Raw genomic sequence first — 15,389 nt, 5'->3', positions numbered from 1 at the left:
CCTTTAATTTGTATCGTCCACATTGAAAAGACTACTGACAAAACACACAACAGGAAAACTATGGTGCTGACACACTAAATCCACACATAATTAATACTGGATTCCATGTGCTGACTTTCCACCAAAGAAAGTCCTATTCCCACAGTGGCTTTGAGTGAAATACCTGTAAGATCAACAAAGCAAATATGGCTGCATCAACATGGAGAAACGCTCAAGGCCAAATGAATGTTTCCTCTAACCGTGGTCTATTTAACACTTTTGGCATTTTTTTATTATCACAATATTGAACATTTATATGGAAAGGGCCGTGGCTGTGAACGTCAATCCATTCCACTTGCCCTTTGCTTGGGGATTCCCAATACTTATTAAAAGCGTTTGTGGGTTGATAAGCTAAAACAAGCTACTGATTAAGTTCGTTGGGAAACTCCTATAAAGCACTGGTATAGGAACTACATGTTCATTTGTTTTTCCAAGTAAAAATAGAAGTAGAAAGTCAACACATGAGAAAATGAATCAGGAACTCCCCCATGGAATTTGATAAAAGGTTATGTGATTTGTATTACATTTAGACAATATAACAATGAGTTTATATGAGCACAGATGGTAATTTAAAGTGAGTAAGTCGAATATATGTCTTTGCTGGACATTCATGATAAAAAACAAAAATACATGAAGTCATTACATATTGATTCAAATAATATTACAACCACAAGAAACCTAAACATGGCGCAGAAGAGAGTTGTGGCATTTAAGGGATACAAAAAGTAGAAATTTTGGAGAGAAAGTGCATTCAAATGGAAGGCTTAAGGGGGAATTGAGAAAAAGAGGCGATGAATGGCTGGCAAGGTGGGTAAGTGATGTGTCGAGGTTGGTACGAGGTACAAAATAAATCATTTTGGGTGCATCTACGATTCCAAACATGGCAACACGTGCAGCATAGTCTGCACAAATAAAGATCCCCTCCAAAGCCCAAGTACCTGGCCCACACCATCCTAATGTTGTTCAAGTTCAGTCCAATAAATCAGTGCCACTATCTCTCTTTGTCAGGGGCTGTTGTGTGTGTTGGCAATAGCGCTCCCATCTGTTTGTCATTTTAACGCCAACGGAATCATGGGCCAGGTTAATCACCATGGCAACAGGTTAATTACACCTATTAAGAATGACGAGCCATAGTGGGACCAGACACACATAGAGACAGAGAAATAGCACCGTGGATGGGGCCAGATGAAAGGCAGGAGGCTCCTATTAGAACCAATGGTGATAAATGGATGGGACGCCTGGGTTGTGTCTGACAGGAACAGGAAGTGAACAGGAAGTAGGAGGCGGGGCATTTAGGATGACCCACAGCGGGATGGCCTCATGGGGGTCTTCCTAAAGTGGGAGGCCCCCTTTTACCTCGTGGCTGGTAGCGGGTCGGGGCAAGCAGCCAATTCACACACACGCTGTAGTCCAAATGATATTCCAGACTTTCCACTCTTCCCCATCGGACCTCGACAAACACATGATAAACTATGTGTCTGGGTCAGTGTGCGAGAGTCTAGTCCCCAATGCAAGACAATCAATCTACATCAACTAAACCAACATGATAGATTTATTTTGTATTCCCTCTTTAACCCAGTCCCGTCGTGATTTACTGGGTTCCAAAACTGTATAGAGCGTTTACAGGAAAAAGAGCTTCCTGAAACCATATAGAATCAAATTCGCACTTCACGCTAAGATGAATCAAACAATCACGGACAATTGCACATTTTTGAGCACCATTTATTTTCAACTAAACCTCCTACCTGAAAGTCTTTTTTTTTTTTTCATTGTTCAAATAGCATTGCAAGTACTTGATAGTTTCATTCAAAGCGTGGCTACTTCAGTTTTTGATGGAAAACTATTTTAGGTGTAGATAAAAAAGTATAAAATGTTTAAATCTGGCAAGCATTAATAAGTATTAACTATTCATCAATGGGTTTTTTTTGTTTGTTTTTTATTATCAGAGGGACAAGCTATAAAATCTACAGGTCCACACTTAAACCAACCATGACGCAACCCGTTTTAACAACTGTGCCAAACAATCTTAAATGTCAAACTATTCCTATTTTGCCGAAATTCTGAAAGAGCATGGTGTGCCATAAACATGCCCATAAATCACTTGTGACCATGTTATTGAGCAGCAGTCCAACAGTCTCCATCTTTAACCCTAAATGGCAGCTTGTTAATCACTTCCTCTCCTTTCTGTGCTTTACTTTATTCCCTAAACTTCAAAGGGCGCTGAGATTTCCCCTATCCCGCATAGTCCGACGCTAACCAGCCAGCAAAGGCGCGCTCACTTTAGCACCAAACAAACCGCCCGCATCATTACACACACTAATTGTTAACTTTCCGCTGGTCTATGAAAAATCCCTCATCATTTTCATTGTTTCAAAACTGGACGCAGAGATGCAGTTCCAAAATTTTACAAGTTGTTATCTGAGTTTATAGGTTCAATATCATTACAGAATTCAGAGCAAAATAAACAGTTGGATCTGTGTCAGTTTGTTTGATAAGTTTATGAAGGTTTTTCATGTACAGCAGTTGGGTAATTGTGGGAATCTATTGACTGTAATGAGGCACTTACGATACCAGTGCGTTATTTGTTTAACATGGTCGTAAAATCCGCAGGGTTTATTGATCCGGTGCCATCCTGTTAAAATCTATTTCCATTTATGTCTGAAATCATCAGCAGCTGCCAGAAGTATTGTAACTTTAAAATAATGTTATTAAAAGGTAGGCAATTAAAATATTATTGGTGTATATTTAGTTTTTCCAAAAATATAAATAGTCAATCCCAGATGTTATGTTCATCGAATTATGTAATTTCAATGGCATTAAAAATACAATAAACAGTTGTCATGGCTCATTGAAAAAAATCTACTTCATTAGGTTCACATACTTTGCCCTTAAACACTTTTTTTCTAAGTTGATCATGTCAACACTGATTTGCATTTTGACATACATGTTAAGTCAGCATTTTTATCAGTCGGCACATTTCAGCCCTTGTCCTTAAATGGAAACGTGGCCATATGAGGCACACAGCTGGGGTATTCAGTGCTCCTGACAGACAACGTAAATATGAGCACGCATCATTTGTCTTTGGCTCTCACAGATCTATGCACCCACCCCATACAGTCCATTACATTAAGTGAAGCTGTTCCACTGCATTAACCCCCCTTAACAAAAATGCATTCACTTATTATTCAAGTCTGCGTGTGTGTGCGCACAAAAAAATCAATAATTTCCCTGTATGAATGTACCGCCATTTATCTTCTCATCAATTATTGAATTAAGTTAATGCTTGAAACTGTGGCCAAACAACATCATTAAACAAAGGGAGGCCAACTGCACCGAGAGACAGAAGAGTAATTATAGCAAATGCAGCATGTGGGATGGACAAAAGGCCATCCGTTAAATATAGTGCTCTGGTATAGACAGATCCAGCAGGTAACAAATAGAAGCAGAGGAAAGTGAAAAGCCAGTGGTTGTGTGTGCTGGGGCAGAGGAGGGTTGTCCACAGGGAGTAATTACTCCTGACAGTAGGACTAATGGTCTATCTGCAGCAACACAGACTGCAACGCACTGTGGCAGCACCGCACTTAAGACCGTTTGAGCAGTGTTCTGTCAGTGTTACTTTTATAAGACATTCATACTGGCTGTATTTATACACATTTGTTAGGTAATTATATTGAAGACAATCAGTGAATATCTAGTGAATCCAAAAAGCACAATAATGAAAATAAGAGTCTGAGGAAGAAAATAACAACGTATTCCTTTGTGAGAACTAAAATCTATGTTATAACTGCATTTATATTGGCAACTGGGAGTAGTTTGGTCAGTGATCACATGAGTAAACCTAAACCGAGATGACTTTAGCCATCAGCATGAAACGATTTTTATCAAGCCAGTCATTTTGTCAGGTTCCAATTTCACTGTGTTTAGCGTAAGTGTTGACAGATTTATACCTAAATAAACCATATAACACATCAAGCTCAAACAGTAGATCACAACTGTTCTATGGCCATTGTCTTATAGATTATTACATATACGCAAGATTATTACATATGACGCCATTCACCTTTTCCATACTTTCTCACATCTCTACTTTTCAATACTTTTGTATGAAACCATATTACACAGAGGCACATTATGAGCTATGTTGCTCCCAGTTTCATCTGTCAGTAGATTAAAGAATTAATGATCCAGCCACCAACCACTTGAGAGACTGAGTTTGGCATTAAGATTTAGTACCTCCTGCGAGAATGCTATTTCAGGTGCAATTATGGCCCACACATACGAAACTCAACGCATCTCCCTTTCTCAACAAGAATTAGTGCTGTTTCCATAAGAAGTGTTTTCATCGCAAAGCCAGTCCTGTCAGTCAAGAATTCCTTCCTTATTTGTTTATGCCCTGTACTACGTGCCTCTTGTGTTATCTCCGAGGGCCTAAGTATGTTGTTGCAGCAGCCCAGCGTCCCAGGACCATAAATCTCACCTATCATTCCAACTGCATAGATCTGTACGTGCGTGTTTTTCAATATGGGGCCCACACCTGCTACTAATCAGAATCAATGTGCACAAGTCCAGGGCGGCTGTGGTGACGTGTTAATATTTTTACACCTTCAATACACATGCACACGCTCCTATAAGGATACAGTGGTGCATACGGAGAAATCAGATTATAAGGATAAAAAGGAAAGTGATGAGAGACATGTCAAAAGAGATCAGGCTGAAGGAGAAGAAATGGCGGAGAATTTGAGGTAAGAGAAAGGGATAAAAGGATGGAAGAGACAGATTGGACTCATCAAAGATACAAAACAGTCCATGGGAAATACAGGACTCAAACACATGTCCAAGGATTAAGGAGGAATACATTTATTGTTTGACGACTCAAAAAACTCAGTCTTGCATGAGGAACATGTTAGTATTGGAAGATAATCAAAACTCAGTGCTCAAGTCATGAAAAGTATTTGCCTGCAGCTAAACCAACCCTCTGCCACTACTACTGTTATTATTAATACTGCACAGCTTCTACTGCATGACCAAAGCCTGGAACTGAAGTCAGAACATTCTGGGTGTGGGCTATTCTTTCATTTTTCCTGTTCAGTAAGCCTTTTCTTAACAGACATAAATTCATAGTTACATGTTTGAAAGATATAACCTGGTATATTAGCATATTCACTACATACAAAATGTGATATTAATCTAAGCCTGGATGTGAAACCTGGAGTAGATCAGGGCTAAACCAGGACTAGAATAGGACAAAACCAACTCTGAATCCACCCTTAATTTCTCTTTTAGCATTCATGAATAGTCTCAATCAATCAGCATCACTTCAAAGTTTGAACTTGACTTTTTAAGCTTTTTCTTTTGCAGTAAAATTGCTGTGAAATAGTACAAAATCAGAAGGCAGGTGGACTATCTATGAACAGCTAGATGTTTTATGTAAGCTTGTGAAAGGTCAAGTATCCTGTCAAGAAAACTATTTGATGAGAGCCCAGTGACAATAGACAGAAAGCGCTGCAGCGGATATATCTGCACCACTCTGCTGCCAATGAACTGTATGAAATTTATATCAGAAGTGAAGAGTGAAGAACAGTCAAAATAATAAGAACCTGCTTTTTACATTAGCCGCAAACATACCGTTTTCAGCGTACACCATGCATCTCTCTGGCTCGTCTCCATGATACCAAACTTCATTTTACCTCTTTGTCTCTTTCTATCACTCCCTCATCTCTGTCAACATGTGCAAGTCATTGTGAACCTCTGCTATTTCGGCTGAAAGCAAAAACAAAAAGCAAACCCACCACTTAACCGCAGCTACTTTAATATGAAGCAGAATGATATTAAAAGTTGGCTATAAACCATTGGTTAAAATGGATAGATGAGGGCTGAAGGACGGAGCAGTGTTGGCATATGGATTACAGACTTGCATATAGGAGCTTTAGATTATAAGGTATCTATAATGGTAAAAGTATGTGTGTGTCATTATCGGCCATTTTCCTGTCAGAGTGTCAGGAGAAGTTTGCTTGTTCACATCTTTCACTGGCAGCTACTGACAATTTACTACAAACGTTGCCTTAGTCCTGTTTATCCAGCCCACCACTAAGCAATTATCTCAAAAAGGATGAGGAGTCATATTTATAGACATCCTATCACCTATAAGTATTTTATGACCAAAAGACTGAGAATCTACAGGGACAACACAGTGGCTTTCATAATTGGAGTGGATCAAAGTGACAGATCATGATCCTAATGATTCAACAGCAGAAAGTTTAAAAAATAAGTACAACTGTTGACATTAAAGGTAAAATATGTAACTTTTCTGATGGGGCTGTCCACCACCTGCTTGATTGAGATGTCATTGGTCTGCCTGGAATGTTTCACAGTATTTTAAACTTCACATTCTACTTCTAAACAATATTAATCTTAAACATGTTGCATTTATTGCTGAAAAATTACATAGAAACCTTTCTGAACTGTGCCTTGGCCCGATGGTGTTACCTGCTTGACACATAAAGATAAATGTAAATGCCATACTGCAGAACATTCTAGACAAAGTAATAACCCCTCTATGGAGACAAGCAGTTGACTGACCCTCCAGCAGAAAAGCCATTATAAACATGAAAATCAGTCTGATGCATTTGGTCCAATCACACAGCAGAGTCTGACATTGATATTCTGCTGTGAGAATTGAGATGTAGCTTGTGTGAGATGAAAAGAGCAGTGAATGGCTACAAGAACTGATAAAATGCAAAGAGACATGAGTTATTTGACAAATGAACACAATTCAGTGGGTACATCTGTGTAGTGTTTCGGATGGAAGTATATGCTAAAGGCAGAGATGATCGAGTGAAAATGAACTCCAATGAATCAAGGAACGCATGACAGGAACCAGAATAACCCTCTGAGGGGCCGAGTGGACCAGCACATGAATCGTCTATGGAGAAATAAAAGGAGAGAGCTGCGTGTTTTTATCAATATTTTGATGAATGGCAGGAAGAGCAGGGATCTCTAAGGAGCGGGGGGTAGATGGATAGGCCAACGAATCCAGTGCTGCCGCCGCAGCTGTTGTCTATGGTACATGAAATCAGAACCCGATGGCCAATCAGAATGCAGCTCACTCGTGCACACGCTCAGACTTCACCTCCAGCACACAAATATTTACATTGTTCCTGTCGCTCTTTCATTCTTGTGCTCCGTAATGCCTGTCGCTTTTCTCGGGGCGACCAATTACCTCAACACAATCTCTCTCATCTCCTGGCCGCATCAGAGCGTCTAGTATTAACTACGCTCTCGTCTGCCGCGGACATCACAGCCCGGCCTCTGCTCTGCATTAGTTCTGCCTGTTTTGAAGCCATCAGCGTGCATGATCACTACCAGACACGACCTGAGGATGAAAAAATTCTCACAAAGAAAAGAGGGCTTTTGTAGGAAGTGTCTTAGAGAGCGTTCACACACAATGTAGGACAGTGGGTCTGTGCAAAAGGCCTGTTCTACAAGAATATGGTATTACACTGAAAATGAAATGCAAGTACAGCCGAGTGTGCATTATTATTCAAGCAATCTGAAGAAGAAAGGTATCGTATGGCTTTGGAAAAACTTGCATTCTTATCTGTCACCTCTACACAGATCTGACCCGTTACTTGGCCTGGCGGTGTCACCTGCTTCTCACCTGCTTGTTTAATGCCATACTGAGTAACATTCCAGGCAAAGTCTCCATGGAGCCAAGCAGATGGCAGACCCTCCACTAAAACAGTTACAGAGTGTTCTTTTTTAAAAAACACTGTAATTTTGTAGAAAGTTCAAAAATCACTGTAAATGCAGACATTGTGCACCAGCAGAACGTCACATGAAAAACAAACTAATTGTATAATTTTATGGCTATATAAAAGTTCTAGGCCTGGATGATGTCATATGCCAGTCTAACACATTGATTACCTGCACATCAAATTTACTACAACTGACCTATATTAAATCCCTTTAGTGCGTTCCAATATTTTGTGTGTAAAAGTACCAGAGATGTAACACCTGCCGCCCCAGCCACATAAAAGTAACCTTGCTGTGGTTCTGTGGCTATTAGCTGTGTATGAACAATCCTGGCATATGAAATCCCCGTCTATAAAAACAAATGAAACAATGACGTGCTAAAATAACACAACAGTAAAAAAGATGGCCGACACGAGTCAAGCCTTAAGCAACTTTTGTGTTATTAACCACACATTTTACTGAGGGTTTAACAAGACCGAGCATTTTCCTGCCTATTGGATGAGAAAATCAATTGTGGTTTATGAAGTCAGAAGGTTTGTAACTATCTTCATTTGATTACTCTTTAGTTATAAAGAACTGCTCAAGTACATGAAATAATACTACTATGGGCAAACTACCCTCAAACTGGCAATAGAGCTGGAGGGTAATGTCAAGAAATTGTCTTATGGACCTGCACGACTGAGGCATTACACATACATAGAGTCTAATTACACTGAAATATAGTATTACTATTGTCACCATTAAACAGGGAGGGAAAGTAAATCATGTAAATAATAATACTCATGTTACTGCAATTGAGTGCAATGTATTTACTCACAGACATTACTGAGAACAATACAAGTCCCATTTCAACCCAAACCACAGCTGTATTTACCCCTTTTTTCCCCTACAAACACATCAAAGCACAGCATCGCCTGTTCTGATCGGTTAGAGGTCAATGAATATGCGGGTGGCAGTTTAAAATTCAGTTCAGCTTTAAACTGTTTATTAGTGAAGTTATGAGTAAAAGAACAATCTATAACGCTAACAAAATTGTGCAAAAGTAACTAGTACTTTGATAAGTGTTTTTCATGCCTACAAATTTAACATCAGTACTTGTGTTTGAGTAATTCTTCTATTATTATTCCTACCATACTTAACTTGTTGCTGTTTCTACCTCTGCAACTCTGCGTCCAAATCTGGTCTGCATCCAGTTCAACAATTGAAATGTGAAGTCCTCACTCAAGACATTTGTATCGTCCAATTCTTTTATCAATACTGACAGAGCATAAAATATAGGCTAATCTTGCCTGTATGTTTCTGAATGCCCCACATCTATCAGAGCTTGTTCCTCTTGTACTGGTCACTGAACTCAGCATGTCATTCAAACATAGCGTGAAGAGGCTTAATTTGGTCCGTATTGGTTTTTAAGTGCCTACACAAAACAGATGGGTGCTGAGTTACATATACAGCTCAATCAGTCAGGTATCAACAGAGAAACTGGTGTAAAGGCAGATGGGATATGGGCGGAGAGATAAACTCGCCAGGTGGCCGAGTGAGCACGCACAGAGGAAAAGAGATACTTGACTTATTGTGTCATCATTGAACCATGTTACTAAAAATAAAGAACATAATTTACATTTGTATGGAAAATTACATTTGCTACTTTAAGGCTGGGAACCTTTCGACTGTACCTGGTTTTCGTATCAATATCTGACGAGTTTCTCTTCCTGTATTAAGTAACAGTCATCTAGAATAACAAATATTGGCTCTCGGCTGGCCTGGGAGCACCTTGGGGTCCCACCGGAGGAGCTGGAGGACGTGCCTAGGGTGAGGGAAGTCTGGGAGTCCCGGCTTAGACTGCTGCCCCTGTGACCCGGCCCCGGATAAGAGGAAGAAAATGGATGGATGGAATAACAAATATGATTATAAACATTGATTTATATAGCGCTCTCCCAGGCATAAAAGCAGTATTTTAACGTTTTTATATTCTGAACTGTACTGGTACTATACACAGCTCTATGCTACTTACTCTGCCGTGAACCCTGGATGTCACGGGATAGTGCTATTCAATTTGATATTTATGTCAAAATGTATAACTGCTCAATATGTCAAGTATGTTCAATTGAATTTGTTTCCTTCATAGTTATAACAACACAAAGAGTTCTTGGCCGTAACATATCTAAGTTTTCCATATATCGTGCCGTCTAACTATAAAGCCATTTTAGTGCCTGGAAAACCTGTAACATGGATGATTATAAGAGACACTAAAAGGCACTGTGAAATGTATCTGTTGTTTACAAGCTAACACCACGGGGCACAGTTAATGCTTGTTTTGTTATTCTTACGTCACACTCCAACGCTCTCTTCTATAGAGGAGAGTGTGTATATTATCAGGGGTAATCAAGCGGGCAATGAATTATCAAGCGTGAAAGAGGGATGGCCATTTTGAACCGTGCTGCGTTCTCCGTATCTAAGCTCGAGGTCAGTTCTTAAATGAATCAGATCAGACTTAGGGAGGGGCGGAGTGGTCAGCGGTGTTAGATGAGATCGGTTGTGATGTCCACATCCATAAAGACAACAAATGTGCTTAAGACGTGACCGAGCGCGGGACATCTGGAGAACAGCTGTCCAGACTCTGAGGGCTTCACGTGTCATCAAGACTTCTCCAACCAAAACTTCCATCTCCACACAGTCTCGAGTATACGCTTTGACAGACAAGACAGGAAGAACGGCCCTAGTGTTTGCTTAGACTAAAATAAAGTGCTAAAAATGAAACCATAGCAAAGAAACATGGTGTTAGCAGTCCACTATAATGGCTGTAATTAAATACAATTTTAAGGAAGTTCCAATTTTTTGCTGCTAATCACATACTATCATCCAATTTGGCCTACAATAAATCAGCATAGTTCTCGAGTATGACTATTCCAGCAAAGTCTATAATTAAAAAGGAAGGAAAGAAAAAACAGTGTCCTTGGGTAGTACATCTAGTATATCAAACTGGCAGGACTTCTTAGGTCCGTGTACAGGATAATGAATAGGGTGTTCACAAAAGAATCAATACTACTTAAAGCTATATTACTTAAAGGTCCTCTATTACGGAAAAATGGACTCTTGTGAGCTTTGAGTCATGTTACATACTTGGAGCTGTGTTTTGATTCATTCCTACATGTTTGAGTAACCCTTTATTATTAGTGTCTACATATCCAAAGCTCAGAATGCTCTGTTCCACCTTATGATGTCATAAAGTGATAGTTTTCAAGTTAACAGCTACGTTTTAACTTTAGTTCAGTAGGGATTGGCAAGTCCAAGGCTGAAATTATCCAAATGATTCTTGAAGGTGACGGTGTGTGGAGTTTAAAACAACAGTGGAGCACTTCCTGTATTACCACATGACATCACAAGGTGGAACCAACTGTTTCCTGTTTGAGAGAAGAACTCTAACTCAGTCTCAGTTTGTGTGTTAAACATGTGTGAAACACGACTCTGGGTATGTTTTTGATGAGGAAATATAGATCAGAAAATAGCATAATATGGGCCCTTTAAAGGTGAACTTTGTAACTTTTTCCAGTGGAGGGTGTGCCACTTGGTTGTCTAGTTGTCTAGTCTAGTTGCCTAGAATGTATCTATCTCCATGGATACAAGCACCAGGCCAAATCACGAGTCTGATCTTTGGAGAGGTGACCTTGCTCACAGCAGGAATGCATGTATAAAATATGAATGCATGAAATAATGTATCCATGGGCACAAGCAGGTGGCGAAACCTTCCACCAGAAAAGTTACACAGTGTAGTTTTAAAGAAATGAATCTTAACAAACACATATCTATGGTGCATTCACACACATCACATCAAAACAAAGAGTGAACTGAGATGAAACTCTGAACTATACTTGGACTGGACCAGGACTAAACCAAGACAGAACCAAACCAAAACAACAGCAGCAGTTATTGGGGCTTAAACCTGGACTGTGTGAACTTACCCCCAGTTATTACCCTCAGCCATTTTGTCTACCTCTGCACCTTTAAGGATCTACGGTATGAATATAGGACATTAAAATCCAATGGTCCGTCGTGTATGCAGTGGTCAGTCTGTCTGAAGCCAATAGCATGGATCATAAAATTCCCTCACAAAAAGCTCCTTCAAATACACATAGGCCTTTATCCCCTATCTCCACATCATAACATAATTTGTATTAGCCAAAGCTTTAGGGAATACTGAGACACATTCAACAAGCTTGATAGCATCTGGTAATAAGACTCAGGAGAGATTACAAAAAAAAGCGTGTGACATGACAGAGAACAAGCGTGAGTATTAGAATTGAGCAGGGGCAGGAGTGAATGACAGAGAAGGGAGAGAAGGCGGTGTACTGTTTCAAGATGATTAACACTGGGCTGCAGTGTTTTTAATAGGGCAGTCCTTTGGGTATTTTTAGTCAAACATTAGTGAAATGACACTAATGACAGAGTATGGAGAGAGGTGGACTGAGAAAACCCAATCAGACTTATTGCTGGAGGGCAGGACTGCAGAAAGACACACTGAGTTAAAATTATGCTAACATTACTTAGCAGGGAACGTAATGTTTGACCGAGTTCGCAAAAATTGGTGAATTCCCTACATCTACTAAAATTGAAGGTATTTATTTTGCACTTCAATGTCCATTCCAAAGAGATGCTTATTTTAATCTGATGCTGAATAAATGTAGACATAAATTGTTGCCATATTGTGTCTATCAACTCCACAGCTGGCCCTGGTCCTTAGATTGAGTAAGGGCAGACGAAATCACGGATGAGTGATTTTGTTTGATAACAGTACTTTCTGATAGCTTAGCAACATTATTTCATCAGGTCATTACCAGTAGTAAATTAAACAACTTGTGTGGGTGTATTTCTTTTGGTTCTGACCCAGCAATCATAGCAACTTCATATTATTTCAGATTAATAAATGTAATAATCGATAGAAGATGCTGGTTTGGGAAAAGGATAGTGCAGAAAAAAAGAAAGCTTTTCCCATTCTATGTAAATATTTGTGAATGAATTACCACAAAACAGCACTGAAGGTAAAAACAACATCACAATTTGTTCAAACTGCGATGTTGAATCACAGCAAATGACACATGAATGGCCATAAAACTTTACACAACAAATTTATCTCAGTTTAGCCTATAAATAAAAGTCAGAATGCTTCATAAATCTTCTGTGCTGGTCACATCTGCAGAACAATCTCGGTGTCATCCATAACTGTCCCAAAGAGTCTCATAAAGTCCCACACCAGTGTCCCTGTTTGATGTTTGCAGTTAGGAGGAGCAGACGGGAGCACAACGTTTATACACCGGTTTTAACAGGCCAGCACTGGTAAACAACATCCATGTGCAGCATAGACAGGACTGTAAACACTGAGTCTGTGACACACCTACAGAAGCAGACACAGGCATAACATCTGATAAGGCTAATGAAGGTTTGATTGGGTTTAAGGCAATCAGGAAATGTAACGCTTTATAGTTTTTTGTAAAATGTCTAATACTTTAAGAAAGGAATTTTGCAGAAAGTAGAAAGGAAAGAAAAGCGTATTTGTGTTTATGCACGTACAAGTCATGTCAAGAATGTCATATGAAGTGAACTTTAGTGTTAGTCTGAGCTGTTGGTTGAATAAATGTGAAACAGTGGGGCAGCGGTGTGTTTGTGAGTGTCAGCCGATGGGGAGCACTCGGCCTCTTTAACAAGGACAAACAGGCTGCTTTCATTACGCCACTCCACAATTAAATTGGTTCAGTCCGGGGAGAGACGTAGTATCACATTCTTGGCCTGGTAATTTCAAAAACACATTGTTTATAATGGTGTCTGAACCATATGTGGGGATATACAGAGCCTGTTGACTGCTGGAATAAAAATGCCATTTTGTTTGTGATGACAGAAGTGTGTAATTGGTGTGTGTGTGTCCTCCACAAGAATGAGCCAGGAGCACATTTACAAACAGTTTAGAGATGTTATGGATGGGTTTCTTCTTCTGCTATTCAGAGCTCTGAATTATTAAAAGAACCAAACAAATATATTGCACTTGTCCTGGCAGAAGAATTAAGGATGTAATGCATTTTATGAAATGGAAAAAACATTCCATCATTTGGAATATAATGCATCTTCTGGTGGAAAACCACACTGGTTTATAGAATACAATTTTTTTCATAGTTTTATTGGTAATAAAAAATAAATTCAAAACAAAACTACTGCATACATGTTATTTTCACTGTTATATGATATCGGAGCAATAATGGCTCACATAAAAACTGACATAAAAACTAACTTTGGATTAAGCATTTTATACATTGCGTGTGAAAACATACACACACACTACCAGATGAGCCACTTAGCCCCAAAGTTACATTTACATATCGTGTTGTATCTCACCAGTCTGATTATGTGTTGTTACACATTAACAACACACAAATACACAAATACAAACACACACACACTTATATCAATATGCAGACTGCTGCTTGTGATCCAAACCTCCATGAGGCAGTAGGACATGACCCTCCAGCTCACCACACACACACACACACAGTCGCACACACACATTTGTGTGTTGCCTTCTCACTGCACAATGCTGCAGGCTGCAGCTAAACCAGGCGTTGTGTGTTTGTGTTGCTGAACCCTCCGGTACCTTTTCACCTTGAGGTCACAGGTCAACGGAGCAATCAAAGCCTGCTTCCATCTGCTTCCCGCCTCGACACGTCCTGTGTGTCCGTGTGTCTGTCTGCAGGACCACAGCCCACAGCTATCCATTTCTCAAAGTGTCCGCAGTCCAGCGCGGATGTGTGCTTGTTTAGCTTTGAGTGTGTGTGTTCCCGCCTGGAGCTGTAGTTGCCCTGTAGTCCCCAGGAATCCCTCATCAAAGAGCACAGAATGTTCTAGGTGTTTGGGTCATCAAAACCTCTGGGCCACTTCTGAAGCCACCATCAGAGTTTGTGAAGTTTGACCAAGACTTCTGGCTCCAGCACAGTGGAAAAGATGCCCAAGAGTCTAAACAGTGTAGAGACAGGACAGCCAACACTCCAATATGGTTGTCCTCAAAACTTTTTTGTGGAATTTTGCACCATCAAAAGGGATCAAAAATTCCTGGGTTTCAGACAAATGTTTCTTTCCTGATTTGAAGGATTTTGTGAAGAGCAATTCAAAAGATATAATCTTTTGAACTGTTACAAGGGGGGACCGCTGCCATGCAAAATCCTTTAAATCAGGAAGGAATCATTTGCCTGAAACCAATGAATAGCTTGATCTTCCAGCTCCTTTTTGTTTTATGTTTAAAAAATGAAACACAGATACATACAAATTACTTAAAGCAGACGTATTGTGCTCGTGTCTGCTGTATAGTTATAATCCATGACACCTGTGGATCGTTATGTTAAGGACATATTAATGGCATTATTGATCTAAAACGACATAATAACAGAAAAATGTCCGCTGATTTCCACATTAAAAAACTGCGCAACCCAATGGGGGCTGATGTTGCCAGTAACGTCATCGCAACGAAGCGCAGTGCAGCTGTCAGCTCCTCCTGTTGGTACTTTGTAGTTTCAGCTTCTTTCTTATCGGTATATTAATTTATTTTCCATTCCTTTTTC

The 15,389-nt window shown here is 39.7% G+C and overlaps 2 protein-coding genes across 2 annotated transcripts in view; both read right to left on the bottom strand.

Annotated features, from left to right (window-relative positions):
- The window catches only part of ttc9c (tetratricopeptide repeat domain 9C), a 162,441-nt gene extending 147,331 nt beyond the window's left edge, over positions 1-15,110 (bottom strand). The window contains exon 1 of the mRNA XM_033974126.2: positions 15,095-15,110. The gene's annotated coding sequence lies outside the window, so the exon portion shown is untranslated. The remainder of the gene's footprint in view (positions 1-15,094) is intronic.
- slit3 (slit homolog 3 (Drosophila)) overlaps positions 1-15,389 on the bottom strand; it is a 199,544-nt gene that overhangs the window by 116,657 nt on the left and 67,498 nt on the right. The window lies entirely within an intron of this gene.

The sequence above is a fragment of the Periophthalmus magnuspinnatus genome, chromosome 10 (assembly GCF_009829125.3).
Source record: "Periophthalmus magnuspinnatus isolate fPerMag1 chromosome 10, fPerMag1.2.pri, whole genome shotgun sequence".
In the NCBI taxonomy this organism is placed as follows: Eukaryota; Metazoa; Chordata; class Actinopteri; order Gobiiformes; family Gobiidae; genus Periophthalmus; species Periophthalmus magnuspinnatus.
Note: the sequence above shows the minus strand (reverse complement) of the source record. Positions and strands in the feature narration are given on the sequence as shown.